Raw genomic sequence first — 12,060 nt, forward strand, 5'->3', positions numbered from 1 at the left:
CCCCCCCAAAAAAAAAAATGGAGAAAAGAACTATAACTTTGTCAGCACTGTTGACATCATATTTAATGAATGATATAAGGTTCACTCGAGTGACCCAGCAGTATTGGCGGCGGAGGTTTTGCACTCTCCTGAGTGCTCCCCCTCTAGTTTTTAATGTTTTGATGTGGGTTTCTTTTTTTTTGATTAAAAAAAAATTGTTTGAATAAGGCTCACTTGGCTGTGAATGGATATTTTGAGAGTAGAGGAGTAGCAGTTGAAATACAAATCCTATCCAGGTTCCTCCTGATAACAATCTTTTATTATTGCTTGTTTGGGTTCCTTCTGATTACTCCAATGCATGACTTCCATTTGGTTTTATTTGGTCTTCCATTTGATCTGAATTTAATTTATTTTAATTGCATTCTGAATTCAATTGAATAATAATAAAAAACGTCATGGGTCAGGGTCAGGTGTCCGATCAAAGCGGGGTTGCATCAAAGAGGGACGTTTTAGTACCCGGTTGTCACTGCCATCAGTTATAAAGTGGTCTCTTAAATTCAGATGTCTCTTATTAATTACGTAACACACCAGTACACAAACACCACACAAAACAAGTCCTGGCGAGGGTCTTCAATCTGATTGCTATTTTTCTTGTTCTGACTGTTTTTGCCCAATTATTTTAGTTTTTCACACGTGAAAAAACAGCAGCGGGTATATAATTATGGCTTATGTTACCTGAAGTAGTCATGTTAATGACTGCCTGAACAGTTCGGTGGTAAAACCTCCAAATAATCACATGCAACTAAAATTTATGATTGAAGCAATTTCAGCAGCAGTAACCATCTTCCCTAGTTCCCCTCGGAGAGGATGGGATGTTTAAGATCCCAGGGTGTCCTTTGCCTGAAAATTTTTTTGAGCCACGACCATGTCCGAATCCAATTTGTTTTATCCATGGCCAAACGTTAATCACTTTGCTTATCAAGTTCTTACTAAGTCCATAATTGACTTTGTGGGCCCACAGAGTTCCATTCACGAAATTTAGCACTTTGTAGGAGCAAAGTTGTTTATTCCAAATGAAGTACATTCATCAAAGATGAGTATGGTATTGACACAGTGGTGAGAACATTGGAGGACCATCATCCAGGTTGTGGGTTTAAATTGAGCTGAGGCCAGTATTGTTAAAGATCCAGCTTGTAAGCTTTTTCAAACTGAGCTAGTCTGTCGAATTACCATGTTGCTATTAAGTTGTTGCTCAAAAACCCACCCAGCTCACTAATGAGTTGCTTTGAGGAGATAGTCTAAGCCTGGTGTTGGTTTTGTGGCTAGGGTGGCTGTCTTGGGATCTTATGGTCATGATGTTGAGCCCTGTTAGCTGCTGAATTAACACCAGGTGGGGTTGACTCAGCCTGTCATTCTTCTGAGGTTGGTGAAATGAGTACCAGTGTACTTACTGGTATAGGGGCACAGCATCAGCAGCACAGCTGTGCCCCAACAAAATGATAGCTACCTCGCAGCCAAGCTGCTATATGCAAGAAGAAGGAGATAATCTGCCTCTCCTACCTCTTGTGTTTGACTTGTTGTCCCTACCCATCCCCACACCATTGAGGTAAGCTTTGCAAGGGTAATCCCACTCAAAATCCTTCTTACTGAATAGGTATTTGTCTTCATTTAATTCCAGTGAAGTTGCTTTTAGTATTTCAACTTCTTCTGGTTCACTCTTCATTATTACATCCTTACACATTGATAATAATGATGTAACAAAATAATTAGTTGGTGATATTACTGTGCTTGACCTTTACTCAAAACTGGTTTGACCATGAATTATCTTCCATTATCTGCAGCTAATTATCCATGTTATTAACTTCTTGTGAAATGTGAGTCAGCTTCTATCTCTTTTTCTCAATCATTACTCACAGCAACATTGGTGTTTGTGTATATAATATGTATAATATGTATATGTGTATAATCTCACATGCAGTATGTATTTTGTGTATAATCACATATCACTGTGTGTGTAATGGGGAATAAATAGTCCTTTCTTCAGTGTTCTTTTATCGGGAAATATACACAGGCAATATTTATTGTCCACAAAAAGGGCAATGACACACGTCTTTCTGTTCAATCGACCAATCGACAACACAGTTACTGTATGTCATCGCAACCAGGTTGGTTCCGCAATTGATGACTTGCTCTGATACCTCGTCCAGCTTCCTTGGACCAGCAACGTCACCAGAATGTGTATGATCCTGCGGTTCAGGGTTAGAAGGCACAGAGAATAAAATATTTGATTCTTCAGTTACCGGACGTTCCATGTGGAGCTCTGTGACTGGTATGTTGACCCTTCTTCCAGGAGGCTCCATCGGAAAGGTGCATATCTTCGGCTGATTCTGATGAACCACTTTAACTGTTTTTCCAGCTCTTTCACGATGTATCCTGAATATGGGAAGTTCAGAGTTACTTTGATGGACCACCAGGAAAGGGTCAGGCTCCCAAATGTCTTGCATCTTGTTATGCCCTTGGGGCTTATGGTTTCTCAGCAGCATGAGATCCCCTAGTTTGATTAATGTACCTGCTGACACCTGCTCCGAAACCAATTTCCTGGCTTGTCCAGCCTCCTTTGACCACTCCCGAGCTATCTCACATGCTGTTTTCATCCGTTCGTGGTGAGCACTGACCTACTTGCATGCAGGATCCATGGTTGTATCTTCTGATGATTTAGGTGAGATGCCAAGTCCCAGTGTTATGTCCATAGGTAGTTACATATCCTGGCCAAACATCAGATAAAATGAAGGTTACCCAGTGGAGGAGTGGACATGGCTTTTGTATGTATGCCGGTGTGAGCTCAGGCATATGGTCTTTCCAACGTCCCTTCTTTTCAGGTGAGATTGTCCTTAGCATTTCATGTATATTTGTGTTCCACCTTACAGCCACCATTACCTTCAGGGTGATATAGGATTGTAAGGCTCTTCTGGATGCTGTAACACCTGCGCAAGTCTGCTATGGTGTTAAATTCAAAGTTCCTCCCTTGATCTGAATAAATTCTGCCAGGACATCTGAAGTCGGGAAACCACTGTTAAATAAGGACTGCTGCCACTGTCTTTGCCATCTGGTTTTGGGTCAGTACCGCCATGCAGAATTTTGTTAACATATCTGTTACCACAAGTACATTCTTGTACCCATCTGACATGCATTTGAGTAGCATGAAATTCACAGCCACTGCTTCCAATGGAGATGTGAATTCCATACAAACCAAAGGCAAGTGAGGAACCCAGCAATTGACCCTCACCAGAGCACACCTCTTGCAGTCCCGGTTCTATTTTTCTGCATCTGCTGTCATTGAGGGCCAGTAATAACACTGTTTCATATAATTTATTGTTCTACGGTCAATAAAGTACCCAGCATGGTCATGCTTGGCTTGGAAAGCTTCATTCCTCAGAACCTGGGGTAACACCAAATGATGGAATTCAACCACATCTCGAGGATCATTAATCACCTGGTAGAGCATACCATCCAATCTTAGTTGATGCCATTGGGCCAGTAACTTTTGAACTTCCTTAGCCTCCTTCACTCAGTTCTCACGGCTGGGTCTCTGATGGTACTTCATAAAGTTCACTACCTTGTGTCATCTCGTCAGCTGCTTGCATGTGAGCTATCCTCTCCAAAAAATACTCCCCAATCCCATAAATAACACCGCAGGTAACTTCCTGATTGTCATCCATTTTCAGCACAGGAGCTGAAAATGGCCAGAAAATGGCTTGCACCTCTGCAAATGTCACAATCACTTCATCTGTCTCTTTGTTTCGACTGTCACCATGAGGCAGTCTGGATATCACATCAACATTGGTGTTGGTTTTGGTTTTAGCAGATTTGTACATTACTTCAAAGTCAGTCTGCCAACTGCACCACCTATCCCTGTTCTGTTGCACCGAGGTTTGCAGTTGACAGATAATTCAAAGGGTTATGATCTGTCGACCAAAAAGTTGGAGTGAAGGAGGTATTCACAATTTTTTTCGCCAAGAGCCCACTTAAGTGCAAGAAGTTCAAGCTTGAAAGTGCGAAATCTCTTGTCATTTCTCTCTGTGTGATACAATCCTCTGCTGCGATAAGCCACTGGATGCTCATTCCCATCTTTGTACTGTGATAGAACAGCACCCAGTCCACTGAAGCTTTCATCTGCAGTCACTATAAATGGGAGTGAGAAATCTGGATACGCAAAAACTGGGGAATTGCAAAGACAGTCATGAAGTTCATCAAAGGATTGCTGGCAGTCTGTTGTCCACTCAAACGGTACTTCTTTTCCATCTTTCCTCTTTCCCACAAGCCGATGAAGAGGGGCAGCAATACCCAAGAAGTTTGGTACACATATTTTATCATAACACATTAAGCCCAGGAGTTATCTGACATCAATGGCACAGTTTGGGATTTGCCAGTTCTACCGAGTCGCTACCTTCCCTGGGTCCATTTGAATTCCTTCATCCGACACCACATGTCCCAATATATTGACCTTGGTCTGAAACAAGAAACACTTGCTCAGCTTCAACTTGAGGCCATGGTGTTTCATTCGGGATAACGCATTGTCCAGTCGTTCCAGGTGGGTGTCAAAGTCAGACTGGTAGGTCTGACTGGTGGGTTGAGAGAAGAATGCTACTTAGACTTTCCAACAGTTCTGTAATTTTTCCCATTGTATCAGCTTTGATGTCTGTGGGTATGCAAAATTTCAGCTCTCTATGTCACTTGGAAGATACCGAACATTAATATCAGTCAGTGAGTCAGTCAGTCAGTGAGTAGTTAGAAAGAGGTTGATATATTAGATACTTGCAGATTCCACCTGTCACTTCACTGATGGGAAGAGTAAGAGTGGGGAGGAAGAGGTTGGAGGGAGAGAGGGGTAGAGGAGAGAGAGAAAGAATAGAAAAGGAAGGAGGAGTGAAGAAGGGTGGGGGAGCAATGAGGGAGAGAGTGAGATCTTCAAAATCTTCAGTTGAATAATGACTCTTATTTAATAAGTAGAAAAAACATTACCGATAATTCTGTGAAATGAACATTCTGTGAATTGCAGCATTTTGCGAATTTGAAGGTAAATACTCACTATTTCAATAAAATCACATGTTTTCGCCTCAGAATAGTGATGTAGAACAAAAAGTTGAGTCAGACAATGCTTTGGTGATGTGATAATGAAACAACAAAAAACAATGTGATAATTATATACTTTAAAAAACTTATAATGAACACCTTCATTCACGCAAACATAAGAACAATGAAGAAAGGGAAGTTGCCACTAAATACTCCATTGAAAACACTGATGGGGCATTTAAAGGACTATATAAAAATAAGATTGTTTCGCTTTCAAGACCCTGGACCATCTTCAATCATTGAAGCTGTTGATATGGTTAAACAAAGTATTGCAATCATAATTAAAAAACACATTAAGTGAAATGAAAACTTCAAAGTTTTATATGGGAGTAAAATTGAATATGGGAAGAGAAGGAGATGAAACTACTCCCTATATGAGGACAAACCCTCACTTTATCTCATCATTTAAAGATTTTGTAAGATGTGATGTTTACGATTAACTCCAGAGACAAGAACAAGATGTTGATAACACTGTAGTAGGTAGTGGATTTGCTATGACAAAAATAATATTTTTAGATATACATATCTTAAAATCAGATCCTCTTCAAGCTTCTAATTATATTGATTTACCAAAATAGATCAAACTGAAGAAAGCGGTTGTTAATATTCAAAACAAAGATAATAAATGTTTTCTATGGTCTGTTCTAGCTCACTTACATCCTCCACAATGGACACCGGAAAGGGTTGAACATTATAAGAAATACGAAAATACACTAAATGTTAAAGATTTAAGATTTCCAATGTCATTGAGAGATATTCCTAAATTTGAGAAAAAAGATTATTCAACGTATCTGTTAATGCATATGGATTAACGGATACAAACAAAGTTCAGATATGAAAAATTTCAAAGAACTATAAAAATGATGAAACACGTTGACCTCAACTTTACTTCAAAGGAAAAATCACATTATGCTTTCATCAAAAATTTATCAAGATTAACCAAATTACAACTATACAAGAGAAAATGTAAAACGTATTCTTGTAAGAGATGTCTCAACTCCTTTCATACAAAAGAACGATTAAATCAACATTCGAAATATTGTAGCAATCATAAATCAACCGAAATCAATTTACCAAAAGCAGGTTCAAACATATCATTCAAAGATTTTAACAAATCTATAAAACATCCGTTTGTGATATATGCTGATTTTGAAAGTATCCTTGAAAAGATAGATGCTGTTTCTCCAAATCCCAAAAAATCATACACAAATAAATATCAAAAGCATACTCCTTGTGGTTTCTGTTATTATATAAAATCATCTGTTGGTGATGAATACAACAAGTTAGAACTTTATAGAGGAGAAGATATCACAGAGGAGTTTGTAAAACTATTGGAAAAAGACTGCATAAGACTAAGAGAAATAATGGTTAAAACCTATAAACCAATGTCATTAACAAAGCGAGAGAAAAAGGAATTTAGAAAGAACAGTATCTGTCATATTTTTAAGGAAAAAATTTAGGGAGAAGTCAAGGTTCGGGATCACTGTCATCTTACGGGTAAATATAGAGGTCCAGCTCATTCTCGTTGTAATCTTAATTACAAGCCCCCCAACTTTATTCCTGTCTTTCTTCACAACAACGCTCACTATGACACACATCTATTTATAAATGAACTTTCAAATACATCGAGAGATATTTCTGCCTTTGCAAACACAGATCAAAAATACATCTTTCACAAAAACAATTCATACATCCCCCATAACCCATATCAGATTTCATGACACATACAAATTTATCGCAAGTCCATTATCTAACTTAGCATCAAATATTAAAAACTTACCAAATCTTAAATCATATTTCTCAAATCAAGAAGCGATTGGTCTCTTATCACAAAAGGGAATATATCCATATGACTATATGGATTCATTTGAGAGGTTTTAAAGAAACACAACTTCCTTCAAGGGAAAGTTTCTCTGGCAAGTTGAATAAAACTCATATTTCCGATCGAGATTGTACACAAGCTAAAAAGGTTTGGGAGAAGTTTAATATAAAGAATCTTGGAGAATGTCATGATTTGTTTCTTAAAACATGTATTGTTATTGGCTGTTGTGTTTGAAACTTTTAGAACAGTCTGTCATAATAAAAATTACGATGGATTAGACCCCGTTCACTATTACACAGCCCCGGGATTGGCTTGGAGTGCTGTGTTAAAAATGACAAAACAAAATTTGGAATTAATCAGTGATATAGATATGCTTTTAATGATGGAGAAGGCTAAAAGAGGAGGAATATCTCAAGTAAGTTCCAAGAGATATGCGAAAGCAAATAACAAATATCTTCCTGATTATAATAAGAATGAGGACAACTCTTACCTGATGTATTATAATGCTAAAAATTTGTATGGGTGGGCTATGTCTCAATCTTTTCCTTATGGAAAACTTAAATGGGTTAAAGAAAAACATTATGAAAAACTTTTACAAGACATTGTTGTCTCCTCTCAAAAAGAATTGGATGAAGCTGAAGTTGGATATTATTTTGAGGTTGATTTAAAATATCCAGAAGAACTTCATAACAAACATAAAGACCTACCTTATTCCCCTGATAAAGAAAGTCCAAGAAAAGAATGGTTCAGTGATTACCAACAGTCATTTAATATAAAAGGTAAATCTCCAGAAAAAACTACTTACAACATTAAATGATAAAGAAAGTTATGTTTTGCATCAAAGAAACTTGAGGCAATATTTATTTGCTGGGTTGAGAGTGAGGGAAATTCATCGGATTTTGAAACATAAACAAAGTCATTAGTTAAAAAAGTATATTGATTTTAATACAAAAAGGAGAACAGAAGCAAAAACAGATTTTGAGAAGGTCTTTTATAAATTAATGAATAATGCTGTATTTGGAAAGACAATGGAAAATGGTAGGAATCGACAAAACATAAGACTTGCTACATTTTGGAAACAGGCTTCAAAGTTAATTAATAGACCAAGTTTTGAGTGAGCGGAGGTGTTTTCAGTGAACTTTTGTGCTATTCATTTGAAAAAAAGAGAGTATTGAAATGGATAAACCTATTTATATAGGAACATCAATTCTTGACTTGTCAAAGTCATTAATGTATGACTTCCTCTAATAATTGAAAATCAAAGTATCAGGATAATGTGTCATTGTTATATATGGATACAGATAGTTTTATATTAGAAATTAAGACAAGTGATGTATATGAGGATATGATTGATAATGTTGATATTTTTGATACAAGTAATTATAAGTCAGGTAATGTGTTGTTTTCCTCAAAGAATAAAAAGGTTATTTGTAAGTTTAAAGATGAATTGGGTGGAAAGGTCATGATTGAATTTATAGGATTGAGATCAAAGTCTATGCTTTCACATATATTGATAATAATAACATTGACAGGTGTGATAAGAAACTAAAGGGAATAAAGAAAATTATAATCAAGGAAAAAATAAACTTTAAACATTATTACAACTGTTTAAGCTTAAAAAGGAAGAGTACAGAAAAATGAATACAATAAGAAGTTATAAACATCAATTATATTCAGAAGAGATAAATAAGAAAGCATTAGGAGCTTTTGATGAGAAAAGATATATTTTAGAGAATGGAATCAATCGTCTCCCTTTTGGTTATAAGTATAAGTGTTAAGATATTGTGTTGGGAATTTTAACTGGCTACCGTAGTCTTTTTACTTATTTATAAATGATAGAATCAAGCAATAACCAAACCAAAGAGTGGAGATGTAATCAGCCTTGGTATTTAAATGGGAAACATAAAGAATGTGAGACATATCAAATAAGTCTTATTGAAGAAAAAACTGGGGTAAAATAGATAAAACAAATAAGTGGTTAAATTTAATTACAAGTAAGTTGGAGGATGTAAAGAAAAAAATTAATATCCTTGAATGGACTGAAAACTTTGATGGTTATCAATTGAACAATGGAAAAACAATTTACTACAATCTCAAAATGATATGTGGCTCACGAGGTGGTCAAATAAGAGCATTAAGAGAAGTTTATCATTTCATTTCTGCTCAACAAAGACACTTAAACCAAGAACCAAGTTCTAAAGTAATCTTTATGAATATACTCGATGGTGATGAATGTAAGAGGAAAATTAATTTATTCCCGAAAGTAGAACATGGACAAATATTCATTGGTTCGCTCTTTTTAAAGGAATGAAGATATAAAAGGAAAGAAGTGCTTTAATCAGCAAGTCTCAATTTTACATTTGCTTGTATGGGAGGGGGAGAAAATCAGTCTCCTATTTTGGGCTTTTGGGGCTTCAGCCAGTCTCAATTTTACATTTGCTTGTATGGGAGGGGGAGGAAACCAGTATCCTATTTTACATGTGCTTGTATGGGAGGGAAGGGAATCGGTCTCCTATTTTAGGCTTTTGGGCTTGAGTCAGTCTCAATTTTACATTTGCTCTTATGGGAGAGGGAGGAAATCAGTCTCCTATTTTACATTTGCTTGTATGGGAGGGAAGGGAATCAGTCTCAATTTTACATTTGCTTGTATGGGAGGGGGAGGAAATCAGTCTCCTATTTTGGGCTTTTGGGCCTTGAGTCAGAGAGTTTTTCCCTTTTTCCCCATCCATTTGAATGGCTGCCTCAGAAGCCCCATTTATCCTCTACTGGAGATAATACACCTTGAATGTAGCAATTACTCCCTGGTCCATGGGTTGAATTAGAGATGTCATGTTGGGTGGAAGAAACACAACCTTAATGTTTTCATTTAGGTCCTGGATGGGTGTTGGATGAGCTTGGGCATTATCGAGGAGGATGAGAATTTTAAAACTCAAATTCTCCTTCTCACAATATTCCTTCAACTTGGTAGCAAGCTGGGAGCTAAAATATTTTGCCTGTTATCCATCCCTTGGCATTTGAATACCAAGAGACAGTCAACCATTATTCAACATATCCCTTAATAGCCCTGGGATTTTCTGAATGGTAAACCATTAACGGTTTCAATTTCCAATCACCTTCAGCGTTACCTCCCAAAAGAAGTGTAAAGTGATCTTTCGCTGATTTAAACCCCCCAGGTGCGCTCTTCTCCTCACGAGAAATGTACGTCCCATATGGCATCCTCTTCCAAAACACACCAGTCTCATCAATGTTGAAAATTTGTTTTGGAGAATATCTACTTTTCTCGATAATGGCCTCGAAAATGCAGGAAACTTCTCGGCCATCAGTGTCAGCAGCAGCAGCAACCTCCCTAGTCATGTTGATGTTGTGATAGTTGTAATGCTTCCGGAAGTTCGAAAACCACCCAGAACTAATGGTAAGTGGCTTCACTTCACCTTTGTATCAGCTGTACGATCACCTCTTTCATACCACCCTAAACCATCCATTTTTACTTCAACAGTGACAGCCTTCCTCTGTCTTTTGCTCACACTACTAACTTCGCTACACCACGGATGCTTCCCAGTCATGATTGCAAAGGCTACACTTATTACAGCGATACAATTCACGCGCAAAATAGTAAACACTTCACCAAACGCACCAAGCTAAGATGGAGGGTTTCCGGAAACGAACTGAGGGAGGGGAGGGCGAGGGAGGTAATCTATCCAGCCGACATCAGTTGTTGTTATAACGAACACGTTTTCATGCTGTTCAGTGCGAAAATTAAATCACAGCATTACTCATGCACTCAAATCGTGTAATTCCAAATGCTCATGAATGTAAATTTAAAAGTGGTGTAAATGATAGGTGCGCAGTATTCCAAAAACGCGCAAACGCATCACGCGTAAAAGGCGAGCTGATTGTATATGCGTGTGTGTGTGTGTGTGTGTGTGTGTGTGTGTGTGTGTGTGTGTGTTTGTGTGTGTGTGTATATATATAAATATATATATATATATATATATATATATATATATATATATATATATATATATATATATATATATATATATATGTACAGGGGGCTGCAAAAGTAGGTATACAGTAAGGAGTATACCAGTATATCATTACTGTATACCTTCTTTTGCAGCCCCTGTATATAAAAATATATAGTGGAAATACATATGTATATATATATATATATATATATATATATATATATATATATATATATATGTATATATACACATACAAACACACACAAACATACACACACACATACACACACACACACACACACACACACACACACACACACACACACACACACACACACACACTGTATGTGTATACAGGTGTCCCATCTGCCACCACTGCTCGTCGTTTCCACAGGTGGGCTGCAAGACTGAATCGAGCGGTGTGTGTGTGTGTGTGTGTGTGTGTGTGTGTGTGTGTGTGTGTGTGTGTGTGTGTGTGTGTGTGTGTGTGTGTGTGTGTGTGTGTGTGTGTGTGTGTGTGTGTGTGTGTGTGTGTGTGTGTGTGTGTGTGTGTGTTATTTGTCAGATATTAATAATTTTTATTCTGAAGTGTGTGTGTGAGATGCAGCAAACTCTCTTTTTTATCATTTTCTCTCTTTCTCTTTCTCTTTCTCTATCTGTTTCTCTTTCTCTTTCTCTCTTTCTTTCCAGAGCAAAGCGATTTTGTCTTATTCATTATAACTTAAATTCCCAAATGAGCACAACCTCAGCCAGATGTTCCACTGCTCTGGCTTATTATTATTTTAAAGTCCAAAGTAATTGCTGTTTATTGCCCTTGGCATGATATGGCGAGGCCAGGAACACAGTGCCATCTCTCCATATCTGGGATAAACGCGGTACAGACAAGCTATTTTGGAACTGCATTAAGTCGGAAAATCGAGCAGCACACAGACAAGGGTCAGTGAAGTGTTAAAATGTCTGGTGAGGCATGGAAACAGGCAATATCCAAGGTTATACTGTAGACTCAGCAGCAATTCTTTAGATCTGGCATTTGAGACAAACAGCATACCCCTCAGTTCCCCCACCTCCTTTTCTCTCGTTGTCTTTCTTCCCTTGTTCTCCTTTTTGCATACCCTGCCCTCTCCCCTTTAATTCTCTTTCCTCCTTTAACACTCTTCA

The 12,060-nt window shown here is 37.5% G+C and overlaps 1 long non-coding RNA gene across 1 annotated transcript in view; it reads right to left on the reverse strand.

Moving 5' to 3' along the window:
- LOC147017045 (uncharacterized) overlaps positions 1 to 12,060 on the reverse strand; it is a 75,279-nt gene that overhangs the window by 33,407 nt on the left and 29,812 nt on the right. The gene's annotated exons all lie outside the window — the stretch shown is intronic.

Source organism: Eptatretus burgeri, chromosome 11 (assembly GCF_056783735.1).
Source record: "Eptatretus burgeri isolate ZD-2024b chromosome 11, Ebu_testis_v1, whole genome shotgun sequence".
NCBI classification, from domain to species: domain Eukaryota; kingdom Metazoa; phylum Chordata; class Myxini; order Myxiniformes; family Myxinidae; genus Eptatretus; species Eptatretus burgeri.